Source organism: Labrus bergylta, chromosome 4, assembly GCF_963930695.1.
Source record: "Labrus bergylta chromosome 4, fLabBer1.1, whole genome shotgun sequence".
Classification (NCBI taxonomy): Eukaryota; Metazoa; Chordata; class Actinopteri; order Labriformes; family Labridae; genus Labrus; species Labrus bergylta.
The window spans coordinates 28,785,563-28,802,711 of NC_089198.1; the positions used below are offsets into that span (position 1 = coordinate 28,785,563).

At 40.0% G+C, this 17,149-nt stretch overlaps 1 protein-coding gene across 1 annotated transcript in view; it reads left to right on the top strand.

Annotated features, from left to right (window-relative positions):
- Positions 1 to 818: 818 nt before the first annotated feature.
- LOC109980547 (receptor-type tyrosine-protein phosphatase F) overlaps positions 819 to 17,149 on the top strand; it is a 172,686-nt gene continuing 156,355 nt past the window's right edge. Inside the window, exon 1 of the mRNA XM_065954314.1 lies at positions 819 to 1,328. The gene's annotated coding sequence lies outside the window, so the exon portion shown is untranslated. The remainder of the gene's footprint in view (positions 1,329 to 17,149) is intronic.

The window sequence follows — 17,149 nt, forward strand, 5'->3', positions numbered from 1 at the left end:
ATTGTGTGTATTAATGATAACTTTAAGTAAAGTTTCCTTGTTCATTAGCAGATCTATGTAAAAAAAAAAAGAAAAAAGGAAAGGTAAAGGTTGGGAGGTCCAAACACTGCTGCAATTGTCACTGGCTGCCAATTGGTGCTGGATATTTTTTCATTTGTTGCTTTCAAGCAAATAAATGGAAGATGTTGTAGCCTCCTAAATGGTCTGACATGTTCCAACATCAGTCTAAAACACCATTATTGTTTGTTCAAAAAGGACCTGTAGATATACCAATACAATGTATTAGGAAAAAAAACATGAAATAGCCTACTCATTGCATTTCGTCCAATATGTCCATTCTAATGTTTGTCAAATTTAGCTTTTGGATAATATGGCAAAGCATCATCACAACTTCACTAAACCACCTGGAATTGCTCGAAGGGCTTCCAAGGAAGATCAAGATTATGTTTTATTCATCTGTTATAATAAGAGAGTGTATTAAGAGGTCTTCCCTTACTTACACAGAGTAAATCCCAGACCACAAAGTTATGCCCCATATCACCTTCCTCATAGCATGTTCATGTCGGGTTTAGCAGGTGCAAAGTGTAAACAGAGGAATAAAAATGGCAGGTTTGGTATCCCGTCGTGTCTTGCAGGACCTGAGAAGGCTGGGATGAATGGACACAGCGGCGAGTGTAGCCGAGTGGATCCGAAAATCCTGCTGACCGACCTGTGTGTGTATGTGTGTGTGTGTGTGTGCGTGTGTGTGTGTGTGTGTCTGTGTGTGTGTGTTGTCTTCCACAGAGGCAGAGAGAGAAGCGTGACTGTGGAGGGAGAGACGGAGCAGCAGCAGCTCCCTAACCTGCCACAGCTCCTTCTGTTTTTTTTTTTGAGGGGAACCTGTGTACGTACGGACTTGTCCTTAAACGAATAAACTTGCATGAGACGAAGAAGAAGACGAAGAAGAGATTTACTTGCAAGAGAGGAAATAAACATTTGTTCTCGGCTTCTTTGCGTGCAGGCAGCGACACTTGAGCGGTGCTGACGTGAACCCGTTAGCGGTGAGACACGAATAGATCCAGTATCCACCACGACCCCCGGTCGACTGGCCGGGATAGGACCTCGTGTTCCTCTGGGCTGCCACTGGACTCCCTTTTCCCCCTCTCTCTCTCTCTCTCTCTCTCTCTCTCTCTTATTTTACTCTCCGGGCTGGTTCTACCTTAACGCTTGTATTTTGTTAATCACATGAAGTGGAATTTGCGCTTGCTGCAAAGTGGAGACAGGACTAAACGTTTAGCGGGTTCAGGGAAGGAGAGAAATGCAAACGGCGGCGACAAAGAGGAGATTCAGTAAGTGCTCCGTTATCTTTTTTTATTATTATTTTTAAACTTAAAGACGAAGCTTTTAGCGCTGTCGTTTGCTAACTTATTGAACATTTTTGAAACAGTATGTGTTTGTTGACTGTGCTTTGCGAGCTGGGGATACTTTGAAAATGGCATGAAACGTGAAACGTTCACGGTTAAATATTGTAATTCAGCCCCGTCTGGAATAGACGATCTTCGACCAGCCACGCACGCACACACACACACACACACACACACACACACACACACACACACACACACACTTTGTTGCTGTGTTTATTTATGCAAACTCTAAACGAATACACTGACAACTTTTAGGCTACCCGACACGAAATGAGAGCTGCAGATATTTCGTCTGCTTTGGTGGAAGACACTCGAAGCCAAATGCTGTCTTCCGTTCAGACCCAAATGTCCACAGAAATTAAAGGTGACTGGGTTAGAAGCAGATTAATTATTTCGCAAGTGATTTTCGATAAACAAACCTGCGCCGAGTTGGCCAATAAACTGACTGCTGGCACTTTTCAGTGAGCGACATTGACGTCGCTGCTGTGTAGTCTGCGGAGGGATGAGAGCTTCAATCAAGCAGAAAATCTGTCGAGAATCAGAAATGAAATATAAATAGGAGCAGCGGTGGTCCGTGGGGCGTGAGCCTGTCGTCACCCTATTTCTGTGTCTGAATTGCAATGTGAGGAATTGTTCCTTTTATCGGACCTCATATTAAACATGTTTAACCTTTACGTGTGGGTTTTCTTACTTCATGTTAGAGCGCCCCCCCGGCATACCAAATATTTCCTTTTTTTCTTCCTTTAGTTATCCTTTTCACAGACAGGTATTTGACTTCTTGGATGCCCATCAGTTTTAGAAGCTCCTGTCGTGACGTGTTTATGTCATTCATCTGCCCTTAAAAAAAACACTATTGCTGCAGCAGTGTCTGCGCAGACAGGTTACATAGCATGCAGCTGCTCCTTGCAAATATATCTATTTTTTTTTTTTACAAGATAATGAAATTGTCGAGAATCGTCTGCCTTAACATATGAACCGTAATGTATAGTAACCTGTAACCTTGTGCATGTCTTGAATAGGTGTTAAATAAGGGGAGGAAAGACCCTCAGCACTGCATCAAGCCCACTGCCCCTGTTTGATTTATTTAAACAAAGGATTGCATGCAAGTTTGACAAGCTGGGGTAGCTCCATGGCCACCAATTATCAATATATAAACCTGATTATTGCTGTCGCAGACACAAAGAAGAGACCATAACCACGAGCCAAACTGTAACAGGATGATACAGGGTGGGTTAGTTTCCTGGAATTGCATCAGAGGCTTTCTGCAAATGAATCCTATAGGCCTCGCTGCATGTTTGGGTGTCTAACTCTTGGCTCCCGCCTACTGAAAATAATGTGATGCTGTGTTTGTGTTTTAAATTCAGGGTTATATCATACTCTTCTGTCTTATTTACTATGCACTATGCATTAGTTTCTAGGCATGCAGTCCATCAATTCATATCTTTTTTTTTGCATGTCAGCTGTCCTGTCGACCCCAGAGATAGCGTGCATATATAGGTGCACTCACTGTATTTCTTTCGTACCAAAGATGACTCCTTTTTGTTATGTTTGCATGCACGCTGTTGAGGTACCTGCTGTGATTTGGTTGGTATATCTGTTATTTAAAACCTGCGTTGACAGTGCTGTTATGTCCCATGCTGCTGAAGCATTTAGGTTTTCCTCAATCATGGTGGCAACATGTTGTAGAGGAGCTGCTCTGTGTTTCTTCTGGCTGATTTTCCTGTTTATTCCTTCATTTTGTGTGCTTTTAAAACGTTTTTTTTTACAATGAATCTTTAATTTTTTGGTGTTGTCTGTAAAATGTGTTTATGCTTCTCTGCCGTGATTTAAGCACTAGTGGTATTTACTGAATATTTAAACATTAGTGCAAGCTGTTAGGCCTGCTTTGTACTCCAACCACTTCAAAACATAAATGATTCACGTGACCTAATCTTCATGACTCCTGGAGGATTACAGGTTGGCCTGCATTGGATCATTACTTTGCTTTCTTCTTTTGTTCCTTGCCAGGAGAGTCAACCGTTTGTTTGGTGAATGATTTCTTGGGATTTCTTGAAAGAGTGCCTGTGAAAGAAAGCAGGTGACGTCATCTACCAGGCATTCATAGTTGTCTAATACTGGGCTGCACGGAAGCAATTAGCAAGCATCAGCTTACTGACACTGGAACGTTTGTTTTGTGGTTTGTCAGCTGTGGTATAAAGAACCCAAACTCAGGTGAAATTGATTATGTTTTCTACCTCAACATTGATTTACTATACATTTTTAATGCGGTTGTGTTTTTTTGACCTGGCTACGTCCCTGTCCTGGTGGGTATTTCCTCGCTGGCCTTGTGTGGGGCTACTTGCCAGAGCATCTGCCTCAGCTTCCTGAATCCTCAAATGCCAGTACTCCCTGGCAGGGGGGGGGGGGGCAGTCTGAACGGCACTGTTAAAGCAAAACCAGCTCCTCTGTGACCACACGCTGGAAAACCACTTGGCACAACCCTCTCCCAGCTGACGCTTTCTCATGCTTTCCATATGGGTAAATCTTTGTAATTTCAGGGCCCTGGAGTTCTAATGAGAGGTTCTGCCCAAAGTGTGTTGGTCTGTGGTGGGCGGGATCAGCATTTCTAAGCTTTATAGGGGATTATAAGTGCTCTGAGATGCTTCACTGGCCCACTGTTGGGGCGTTGGCACAGAGAAACCAAGAACTCTTTTAAAACAGGCAAACTGGTTCAAACTGGTTGTAATGAAGCTTTTTGGAAGTTACAGGGGCCTAAAGCTGCAAATAAGGTCTCTATCTGTTGTCAACACATCCCATGGCAGATACTCAGTTTGTAGATTTTCTTCCTAGACATCAGGTTGTCCAAGAACTCTTCCGTCTGTAGAGACAAGTAACTGCTATTGTCCTGTTTAGAATCCCACCCTCACACAGTGACAGGGTGCTCTCAGTAGCACGCTTGGCGGAGTTTTAACAATGCTTGTTCCTTTACGTCAGCAGCATAGAGGCAAAGAGTGATTTACTACTCTGTCTGCGACCGTAATGTAGGAGCAATTTGACTGCTGATTGAAACCAGGTCTCCCATTTCAGAGTCCACTGGTGGCATTATAAACCATTTACACCAATGTTTTACAGGGCACCCCTGCAATGGGGAAAGTGGAAACAGGCGCACAGCCTAAAAATGGCCTGCACCACCATATAACAGCTATTTTTATCCCACACCTTGTGTGATTTGTTGTTTTTCCTTCAAAGCATGTTTGTGCTGTTGAGTGAAGTGCTGAATATGGATGACATTGAAAGGTCAAATGTTAATCCGTTTTGTGTGTCATTTATTCTAAAGGACCTCCTAGAAAGCCAGGGGCCGCCTGCTTTTGATTATACAACCTTTTCTGTAAGCGGTGGAACTTTTTTCTCCAACTCCACTTTGTGATTAACAACTAAAGTCCAAATTCTGTTAAAATTGGCCAAGGCAATTTGCTTTGTCAAGACCTTTTGACATCTTTGCTCTTGTTCTGTATCAACATATGTTAGAAGGTAGCCATTACCTAAATGTACCAAGTACTCTTAATTATATTTTTACCACCTAAGCTTAAAAAAACCCACAAAACTCATTAAAGAGTCAAAATGCTCCTGGAGGGCAAGAGCCGAAGACGTCTTTAGAGGAATAAGTGGAAAGACTAATGAGTGAAGGATGTTGGAATTCAACGGCTGAACCTTTAGGATGCCAGTGTTCTGTTAATGTCACTGGTAATGACTAAAACTAAGCATTAGCAGCAACAGTAAAAGCACAGATAATTGACTCAGCGTTTATTGTTTTGCAACACGGGATATATTTACATAGTAGTGGCTTACCTTCATTTTATTAGGTTTCAAGAAAAAGGTTAAAGGTGGTCTTTACCTGCATTTTGATATTTAACTCTGTGTTTTCGTAATAATACGATTACATAAGCACTGCAACCAGCTATGACATGTAATTGTATTTAATATGCTGATTATCGTCTTAATTAATCAGTTTATTCATTGGTCTATCAACTGTCATAAATGGTAAAAAAAATGGGTAAGTGTTTCTCAAAGGCAAAGATATCATGCTATAAAGCCTTGTTTAATCCATTCCTCAAACATGTTCAGTTTAGTGTACCAGAGGCAGAAAATATTCACTGTAGAAATTGGAATTTCTGTATTTTGACAAATTAATCAATCACTGCAGCTTTATAAGTGATTCAATGAGTTACAGAATCAACCCACTAGAGTCTGCATTATAGCTGCATGATAATTTTTTATTTTCTCAATTTAGGATATTTTAGACCAGCAGTCAGTAAAGGTTGCCAATCCTCGGTTTATTACACGCTGACAGCTCAAAATATCACTGCTCTTTCCTTGATTTTTCTTATGTGAGATATTTGAATGTGAGCTTTTAGAAAACATTCGGAAATGTGCAGTTATCTGCCCATTGGTATGCATAACAAAGTCTGTGGTGAGATGAGGAAACTGTTGCTATTCATCTTCTGTGTGATCTCAGATGGTCCCAGATGGCGTTGCAATCCCACTGCACAGGCCATCTAATTATAACTTTTAACCACCAAACACATAGAAGAGGATTCTTACAGGTGTCGTTATGGCTTTAATGTTTACCCTTGCTTCACATACCTGCATATCTCCAGGAGCTGCTTATTCTGCTCCTCTCACCTGACAGTCAAATGTAATTATGTGAAGCATTTCATTTTCTGTAGGATACTCTCTGCAGCTGTAAATGGTGTAGATGCTGTGTAATGTCATTATTGTTAAGGATTTCAGTTGTTTAAATAGTTAAATACCCATAACAAGGTTTTTTTGTAAACCAGTCAGAACGCCAATGGCATTGCTAGCCCATGCATGTGAAAATAATTATTGTTTTTGTCTAAACATAGTATTTTGTGTCTGCTCAATGAGTTGGGTGCTTACTCACACCGTGCCTGCTGGCAGTGTGGGAAAAATGCTTTTTTTCATAGAGGTAATAAGAATGCAGAATATGTCCAGTACCTACAGTGCAAGGCCTCTGAAAAAATAATGCTGTTAAATTCTATCGGCCTGAAATCATTCATTAATCATAAAGCTGAAATGCCAGGTATTTCCTTGTTACAGCCACCCGAATGTAGCCATTTATTGTTTTTACTAAGCTAAATATCTTGTTTTGGACGATTGTTCCAGCAAAAAAAAGCCAAAAATGTACCATCTGCTGTCAGAATTGGCAAAATGTATGCTGGCCAGGCTATACAGTCATTTACATAAGGATATTTATAAATGTTACAAATAGTCTACAGGAACTAAGGGCAGTCGAGATACCAGAATCTTAAAGCTTTATCCATTCTAGTAAAAGTCAAAAAGTCAAACTACAATTTCACCTGTTTCGATACAATGGCAAGTTCTATAAGCGCTAGATATTGGGTAATTTATTTTAATTACCAAAAATTGGAGTGCTCTCTCTGTAGCAAATCTTTGGTACTTTTTGATACTATTGATCATTAAAATGAAAGAGCCTGTATTGTCTTAAAACACATGGTATGGAAAAGTTAAGCGGTCTTTGTCTAAAATTATTTTGGAGAATAACAATTAATCATATCATTGATTATCACTGATGCAGTGTGCTTGATCTGCTACAGGTGATGACTCAAACAACTGACCAATATCTGTGGAACAATACAGCAGTGTTGTTGTTCGGTCAATGTGAAGGCTCATGTTTTGACACCACATGTGTTTGTTATTGTTGTATTGTGAAGAGCTTTGTTTGGTGTAATCCTGCGGAGAAAACACTCGAAATGGGACAAAACACCATTGTTTCGTATCACATATTATACTTTCATGCTTGCATTAAGTTAGGTGTCACAGTTAATTAGAAATGGAAATATGGCAGTAATTAACTCAGGCAGTCCTCATTTTGCAGTGATGGAAATACATAAAGCTATCAAATCCAACTCTGAATTTTATGAATCATTAGAGCCCAAATAGCTTCATGTCCTAGAGATGCCACTTGTTTGTGTGTGTGTTATTACATCTTTCATTCAGGATCCAAACATCGATTCTGTGTGGATGCTCCTCCACGGTTATGGCACAGTAGACAGTTTTATCACATCTTGTGTATTGGGAAATGTACCGTTGAGTTGACAGGAACATGTGACACGCATGTAAGACCTCGGCGCCTTGGCTGGGCATTTGCCCTGTCAGCAGAAGTGCTCAGATGACGCACTCTTTCATTTCAGACAAATGCTGGATGGGGACAAATAGAGCAACGGCTCACCGGCTGGTGTCATTCGTTTCGCTTGTCATTGTCAACCGATTCTGTTCAGGTTTTCATCTAATTAGAACTCACACTCGCCGACTTGCACACACACACCTACAAACACACTGGCTGTACCAGAATTGATGCAGAACATTACATGAAGGTCAAACAGTCAGCCGTCTTATCAGGGCTGGACTTAAATGCCACATGCTCCATGCTTCAAAAGTGGGAGAAATGTGACAAATTCACATAGGTTATGTAGATTAAACGCTGACTGCAATGAATAATGAGCCAGTTTTCACACTGAGCTTGGTCTGGATTCTACATCTACTTTATATTAGAAGTGCAGGCAAGCGAATGGTCCTACGAGGGGAGGAAAAAAAAGCTCCTTCTCGTCCTCTGTTAATATTCACTGTTGACACTTAACATGCTATGACACTGTTGCATTACTGATGAGGTGGGTAGAGATATTTGAAATATGACAGTCATGAAGCTATTCTTTATTTATGGCGTTAGAGAAGGAATCATGACTTTGCGTGTTTTAGCTTGCATGCTGTCTTTCGGTGGAAGGATGTCGGCACATTATAGCTGTGTTTTTTTCCTCTAAAAGCTTCTTTCCTCGCGGGAATCTCTGTCCAGGCCATTACCCGTTTTGGCCTGTACGCAGTTATACAAGCATATGGACAGTCAGAGATTTTGTGTGCACTTTCAGGTGCAAAAAAAATCATGCTGACTGATTTTCTGGGCAAAAAAAAAAAAAATGGAAGTCAGTACCAAGGCACTTTGTCAGAACACTCCACCAAATGCTTTTAGCTTATGGAAGCGGTAAAGATGATTCAAGACTGACAGTTGCAGCTAAAACTCTTTTTAGAAGACAGACTTTAAGGCATTGGCCTCAAGACAAGCCAAAAGCAATTTTTTTTTGTGGAGAAATTCAGTGACTGACCATGTGTTGATTGTAGCAGTGAAGACTCTTCCACAGAAGCCCTCCTAGCTCTGCATGCTAAAGAACAACAGTGAATTGCAGAAAAGTGCATGCCTTGCACTCCGTCTGCCCCGCTGATATGGCAGATGGATAGGATTTTAGGGAGGCAGGAAGGGGGGAGGGGAGGTGGGCTTCTTTGGCAGTGAGGGACAGAGATGACAGCTCTTCATCCACACGGGGCTACCGAGGGCCTTGGCTCTGAGCACCTACTGCATCCTCCTGACAGAGCCTTGATGCCATCAAAGGCCATTAGCGTTGACGGCATGTCATCGTGTCACACTGGAGCTCACGGTCAAGATATGAATGAGTAAGAACAGTAAATAAAGATGGCACACTTGGAAGTGAACAGGATTTTGCCTAATGCAAATCTGAAGATGTATTCCCTCTTTTCTACATCACCTTCACATAAAAGCTCAACTGAACTTGCATATAAGCTGCACTGCACACACAAGGCTTTATTGGCAATATCGTCCTGATGTCCACTTGCCGTCTCAGCCAATAAACTGTGCTTTGAGCATAGACGGTCTACAAAGCCTTCACAGCTAGCGTCTGAGATGTTTTTCAAGATGTCGTAATTTGATTTAGTTCGAATGCATGACACAAGTGGAGACAAGTGACTCTAATAAAGCCATGTAATGCAATAATTCAGTGACTGAATTAAGGACTGAGCAAAGCTTTGAAGCGTGCTCAGCTAGAAACGCACTGGAAAACTTAAAGACTTAAGTATGAGGCTCATGACTGTAAATTATTTAGTCTCAGGACTCCAGCTTGTTCAGAAAAAATACTAATGTGTGTGAAGAAAGTTTTATATGGTGGGATTGTAAAAGAACATGATGCGTCTCTTAAATCTGTGGGATTAATAATTGATTCATTCCTAAATTGTGAAAAGTTGAGGTGGTAAACTGGGAAATTAGCCACAAACATGCATGTGAATAACATAAACATAACACAGAAATAGTTTGTAATGTATGCAAGATAAATGACCTTTTATAATAATTTCATAATGTTGCAGTCATTATCACTTGTAATTGAGTCCATTTAGCCTCTGAGTATTAGTGATGTGCTGTGTAACCTATTTCTGGCTTTGCTGTAAGAACATACCCTCCTCAAAATAAGACATATTACCATACTCCAAAGTTTTGTTATGTAAGTCAATCCAGTGTGATATTGCTTAAATTAATCAAATAGTATTTGAAGCTGAGAAAATTGCCAACAGATAAGCCTGAAATTCTCAATACTTGCCATCAGGGACATAGTTTTACTCCACTCTTATATCTCCGCATGAGTAAATGAAGTAACAGAGAAATGAAGAAGCACTGGGACTTTTGAACTGTCTTTTAATGAAACTTCTGAGCAGTGACCGGAATGACAAGTTGTTTCCTGCGTCCTGTTTGTATATAAATGTGGGCTATGATAATACAAATGATTCGCTCTATTGTTGCACGTTACACACATTCATCAGACAAACATTACGAACGTTTCAAGGTTACACACTGTAGTGCCCGAGCTGGAATCATGTCGGATTTTCCTAACTGTAGTCAGAGAGTAATGGAATATCACAGCACGAGGTTACACGAGGTGGTGTAGGTGCTGGAGAGAGGGGAACTCATTTGGCTCTCTGTAATAAATGGAATTTATTGTATATTTAATGTTTATGGACAAAGGATAAAAGGCTGCTTTCCATTACAGTAAGGTCTGCAGGTTACTTTCCATTGCGGTACATCCATGGGTGTGGCAGATCGTTTATACAAATCCATATTGTTTTATTATTTTATTATTGTTTGTATTTATAGGGGCAGATATACAGGCAGAGGAAAGGAGATAATACAACATATCATAGCATTTACAGCCTGAACTAATTTCCAGTGTTTATTGCCAAGTGGAGTTTTATTAAAAGAAAATTTAGACGCATACAAATTACATTATACAAGACAGAAACATAAATGTAGAGTACACATTAAAATAAATGTGCCATAAAAAGACATAAAAGACCTGCGGGATGGCACCTGATCATCCATGGCTCTATGCCCGATCAGAACCAGACTCTTGCATTTCATGTGATCCTACCTTTCCTCCGTTGCAACGTTACGCTGATAACGAATTGGTTAACCAGGTCACTGAACACAGGAAATCCAGCTCATGTAGACATGTAGGTTTGAATGTTTACATGGAATAATATGTGATACATTTAGATACAGCAATTCTACCAATTCTATTTCCAAAAGTGTCATTGTCTAGATGTAATGAATCTTAATAAGTTCAAACATATATTTCAGTAGATCTTATCTTATCTTATCTTATCTTATCACATAGTGTCATAATTCAACAAAGAACAACAGTCCAATGATTAATTTATTTCTGAAGCAAATTTCAATAATATGTGAGAGGTTAAGTCATCTTTGCATAGTAAACATAAAAATGTTTAAAAAATCAAATCAGTTTAATCTTCTGTGAGCCAAAAGTGGTTGAAACGCTAACTAAGTCAATTATCGTTTCAAAACAGATTGGAAATTGAGTTTTCCTTTTAATTTGTACATATTTCACACTTGTGAGGAGATTCCATTAATCCACAAGTGCTAGTATGATCTATTAATGTCGGGCTTTCTTTAAATCAAGGGATGATTTCTCCTTCCACTCAGCATGTTAAATTTGATTTCCTGGCACAAGTACACACTTTATGATCAGATGCAAAATCCTTCTGTACTTTGCTTGCAGTTGCTAAAAGCTTTGAAATAAAGTAGCAGTAGTTATTCTTAAGGTGTTTTGCAATGACGTCTTACCTGGAAAACTAACAAAAGTTTAGCATAGAAGTGGCAATGCAACCTTGATCCTCTGACCCTGGTCATTGTCAGAATTCTCTGTGCCTCATAACTACATTTTTCATCGTTTGAATGTTTTCCTTTGCCGCCACCTTTTGTTTCTGCCTACCAGGAAGAGTCAAGAGAAGCCTGTGGACACAGCAAGGTGAGATCCGCTCTGCAGCTCCTCTAAAAGGGCAATGATTCATGAGGCTGGCTCTGCTGTCCCTGGGGCTGGGAGGAATAGCTGGCATTATCTGCCGCAAATGGGTTTGAAAATGCTGTTGGCCACGTTGACCAGGGCACTGATTTATAGCTCAAGATGCGCTGAACGCTTAGGCTTTCTTCTCCCAGCATAGGTATGAGCCCCCACCACCGCTGCATGCGCCAACACGCACACAAATTTATACTCACCCCTCTCCAACTCCAGTGCTCACAATCTGTGCATCTCAACTTCATCCTGGCCATGTTTTAGAAAGAGAAAAACGAAATTTACGACACCAAAGTTGTGAAGTGAAAGAAGTAGTCTATTGTTCCTAATACGTCAGGCACAAGGATAAGCAGTTATCCCTTATCTTTCTTTGTCAAGGCCCATATATAGATATGAGCCTTATCCTTGACTTGAAGTAGGAACCGCTGTCAGAGAAATAGAAATTGCCTCCTGAAAATGGTTCCTTTTAATCTTGAATCGTAGGAAAAACTCTTCTCTCTGAACTACTGTGAAATAGTGTGGTTAAGCCCTTCTGGATAGTTGAGTCTTAAGAAAGTCTGCTGATTGCTTTGTGTGTCTTCCTCCCTAATAAGCTTTATATCCATGTCTGAGCTTTGGAGTCCCAGCAGCTCTGAATTTCTGCTTTCAGCCAGGTAATATTGCCTACAATTTTTGAGATAATTAATTGACAGAGTACACTGAAAATGTTTGAGAAAGCTTGAGTCACTTGATTTGCTGCAGATTTATTTAAAGCCTTAAATTGTCACAAAGCAATTAACGTGGCAAACATCCTCACTGAGCCCCTCGGAGGGGACAAGAATTTTCTAGTCCTTTTTAAGTCGGACAAACTCCTGTCTGATTCCCACGCTGCTTCTTCAGCATTACACAGCCGGGGTTGCTTTTGTGCTTCACACGCAAGCAGACTTCTGTCTCGTTATTAAGGCAACAAGGATTACTAACTCGACGGACTGTAAGTGTTAGTCAGAACTAAATAACCAGTATGTTTTCACATCAAACATGTCCTTTCCTGTGATTCCTGTGAGTCTTTTCTCCTCTGAATACTGGGACCGTCGAAGAAAACAGGGGGGGTGGGAAAAGTCAGCTAGCAAACAAGGGCTGCACAAACCGGATTTGACTTACTTTGTGAGGCGTTTAAAATGTAAACTGACAGAGAAGGTTTTAGCCGACATCACCTGCTTCTAGTGTTTGCAGTCTGCCCCATTAGAAAATTCCTCATCCCGTCTCCCTATTGTTACGCAAGATCTACACAAAGGCAGAGAAGCAGCTCACGTTTCTGCTCTCCAAGGAGCCCCATGGAACTCTCTCGAGGATCAGCAGCAGTTGTCTGTAAGTCTCAAAGGTCTCCACATGGTGTCTGTCGACACTATCATCCATCTTCTACAACTCCTGCACTCCCAACACCCCCTTTGGAAAAATCACCTTTTCCCTGCTGGATGTTAATGTTTCTAAATGGTGTGCTTACAAGTGGATTATTTAAAAGGCTACGTGTCAGACAGATCTTTATCTGGCGGCTTGGCAGCTTGACTCGGACTCACTCGGCTTCCTGTCTCTGCATCTTGATTAGCTTGTTTTTTCCTCCCCTCTCCTTGCTATGCTGTGTAGTTGTCTGTGCTAACTCACCTCGTGTGATTTGGGGAAAGTTAGACAACTCTAAAAGGGAATGATTCATCCGTTTTCTTGTCTTTTATGGAGGTGAATTGAACATTGTGAGGAGTATAGCCACAGGTTATGTTAAAGAAACTTGAGTGTATGAGGGTATCTTCCACACTGTATCAACAGCAGGCAAGGCTAGAGTTTAAATGGGTTTGTCTGTTGTGCATGTTTATGTTGACTATAGATTTATTTGCACAGACCATACATAATGGTTAGCAAAGGGGAGGAGGTTTGAATTAAAAAACATAATCCTACTGATACATCTGGCAGAGGCATTGACAGTTTCTTGATTTTGTCACGTTTAGTTAAGTGCCTGTGCTATCTTCTATTGCATTCAAAGAAGGATTTAGTTCACTTTTAACTATTTGAGCAGCTTACTGCTGCTTGGCAAAAACGTTGTTGGCAGCTTCACCCCTGAGTGTGGCGCTTTGGAGATAAGGAATGCAAGGTAATATTTGACTCAAAGAAGTGGATTTATTCACAATATTAAAATGGTGCAAGACTGTAACACAAAGGTTAGATGCCACCAAATGAACCCTAAGGATACATTTTGCGCTGTTTTCATTGAACATTTTCAAAGTGATCGTTTAAGTGGTTGATTGCTTACTAAGAAATACATCTTTAAAGTGATCAAGCACAAAAGAAAGTGTACTTAAGTTTTGAGATAAATTTGATTAAAGAAAAGCCAAAATTCCATATTTTAGCTGCCTAAAAAAAAAAAAAATCTTGAATTGGAGTCCTTTTCTTTTCACTGTGTAGTGACTGTCATGACACCATGCAACATTTTATATTATGCTCTTTGTTCAAAACTGATAAAAAAAAGAATCCACACCTGCTTAATAAGGAGACTGGCGTATGATATGCAGCAGCAGGGCAGGATAAGGTAGTTCTCATTTTTGCCTGCTACGAGTCTTATCTTTCTTTAATACCCGCACAAAGACCTGGCACTTTGATCTGATTTGAAAGTAATGTGAAGGCACGTTTTATCTGCCAAAGGAAGAGCCAAAACCAAACAAACAAACATTAAAGTAAAGTCGGGAAATAGGAAATAGCAGATAAATTAAAATTGTGTTTCAGTTTCTAATTGACTATGTCTGCTGTCAAAGCCTTGGATTATATCTAATACAAAAATAGGCATGACAGTGAGAATTTAAAAAGGTCTTTTTAAATAGTAACTATAGATCTTTTCTTTTTTTACTTAGGATATAAAACAACCTACAGCATGCCTTAAACAATGATTTGTACATCTTAGTCCCTGGTTATATGTTTGTTTGTTCGCACTACGATAGACAGAATGTATCAGATTTTATATAAATCTGCAGAAAAGTAGTTTGTATGCTGAGTTGGTGGAGCTTTGATTGCAGATGATATTAGGCAATGCTCAGACCTTTCATTTTGATAAATCCACTGCTCCTTTGGTGTGGGTTGAGTCCAATTCATTATATATATATACACACACACACACACATGATGTTCTGCTCCACAGTGCACACATAACTTAAAGTAGGTCATATTTAGGATCTGGTAAGCATTTATATCTTTGAAAGCTGCTCTGTGGGGACACAATACAGCCATTAATGCATCTCCCGTTGACAGATTGTTATTATAATTTGTAAAGGCCATGGTTAAAAAAGTAAGAAGGTATCAATAAGTGGCAGGCAGTTTTGGGCCATAATAGCTCTGCTGACTTAGCTTGGCCATGAATGCCAATAATCATTGTTTACCTGCAGGCTTCCCCTCTTTCATTGTTGTGCATTGTTTAATACAGTATTTAAAATGACGAAAAAATTGACTCATCAAACGTCCCAGACCAACCAAAAATCCCCTACCCACCCTTGGAGCTGCAGTCCTATACATGTTTACTTTTATATGCAATACATCAACTAGTGAAACACAACCAGAATTCCCCATTCTCTTCCTCTGTCTGGTTTTTGGATTAGAACAAACACATTTTATCTACATGGTCAAGAAATCCAGTGTCACTTAAACAGGTACTTCAGCAACAAATCAAAATGTGCTTTCTTCTCATGATAGACAAGCCTAGCTCTATAAACTACCAACAGTAAGACAGAGGGTTTACTTAGGTACTGCCAGATACTAAGCCTGCTCAATTTAGGATTTATTAAGGGCTAATTGGATATTCTTGTCAGCTAGTGTACCAGGAGCAAACAAAGGGATTTATCAAGGGCGGTGATTTACATGGCTGATATCAACCCATTAAAAAAATGTCAGGATTGGACCCGATCCTGGTTACTGACATTCACACATTACCACAGAGAAAATTCTGACCTAATCAGAATTGGGTGGAGTTGTCTGAAGCTAATGGTTTTACAACTGCCTGTCAAGAAGTGACAAATGTCACCCAATCAAAATAGGGAACAAGGTCAAAGACACAGGGACTTCCAAACCTTGGACTTAAGTAGATTAAGTTCCTGGGTTTTGGTCGGGAATCAACTGTCTGGAGTCCCCCCAAAATGCCAACAAACAAAACATGATTTATATGATAAGCAAAAAATAATTTGTGCTCGTCTGCATATTCATTGCTGACTTGTCCCATTATTCAGAAGCTCATTTACATTTTAAGCAGCATATCATGGTCAAGGACTGTGTGTACTTCCTCCCGTGAGCCTCTGGAGCATTCCAATGAGTTTACTCTTTGAGGCAAGAGATGAGCCTATTGATTAGAGACAGCCTGACCTGTGCTGATAGCAGCTGAGCAGTCGCTCACTTCTTAAGCTTCAAAGGAAAATGCACCAGTGATTGACCTTGTTAAAAAAACAATTAAGACAACAAAATGTTGGCATTTATATTCGTAGTCATCATTTAATGTGCATTATTAACTTAATTGTGTTTGTCAGATCAATGGATTTGTTTTACTGTGAGTTTTAAGGAACGACACGCCTTTCAACTTCTAATTTGCCGTGATGGCTTGCCAATTATCTCACTCCCTCAGGCTTTCATCTGCTGGATATTTGCTCACAGATGTTAGGTTCAAGTTAATGTTTGTCAATAATATGTCAATCCGTCTGGGGTGATAAATACGACATGTGTTGCTTTGGATGTGTGACAACCTGAAAATCAGCAACCAGTAAGACTGTCATAAATAGTGAAATATCTTAATGATTGACTGAAGCGCACCATCATTGGTCTGTAGCCGAGGAAAAAGTGTGTACTTCAGCACTGAATGACCAGCTACAGTGATTTTCTTTAAAAACATTTTGAAATGTTTTTGGCGGCTACAGAAGAACTTATGTTTGAGATTTGTTCAACATCCACATTTTTTTGACAATGGGGACGCAGGACTGATGAATTATCCACCTACAAATTGGAAAATGTAATTACCAACCTTTTATTTTTCCAATAATAGAATCTCAGCAGGTAATTAAAACCAGTGCTGGATGACATTAGGCTGTTCAGCAGGATATTGTGTTTTTTCTACACATGTTAAGCAATTTCCTTGACTAGAGAACATTTCATTGTATTTTTCAATGGAAAGTGCAGAAGTGAATGTGTTGTATTTGTGTGACTGCATCCCTCTTTAATGCTGCTAAGCACCTTGGGCTACAAAATGATGAATTCATGTTGCTTCGTCTTTACTGCTGCATCTTTTATAACCCCGTTCAAAGACCACACTGGTGGTTTTGCACGTTTTATCCTATTCTTAAATATGCTCATGCTGTGGGATGTAGCAGCTTGACTCAGTTTCATTCAGCAGACTATGTGAAGGTTTAGACTTGATGCTGTGTTCACAGACTCTTGGGAGACTAAAACACCTGACACTTTTTCAAACTTTTTTTCCCGCTGTCTAAGCAGCCAGATTCACATAATCAAGAGAAGCATTTG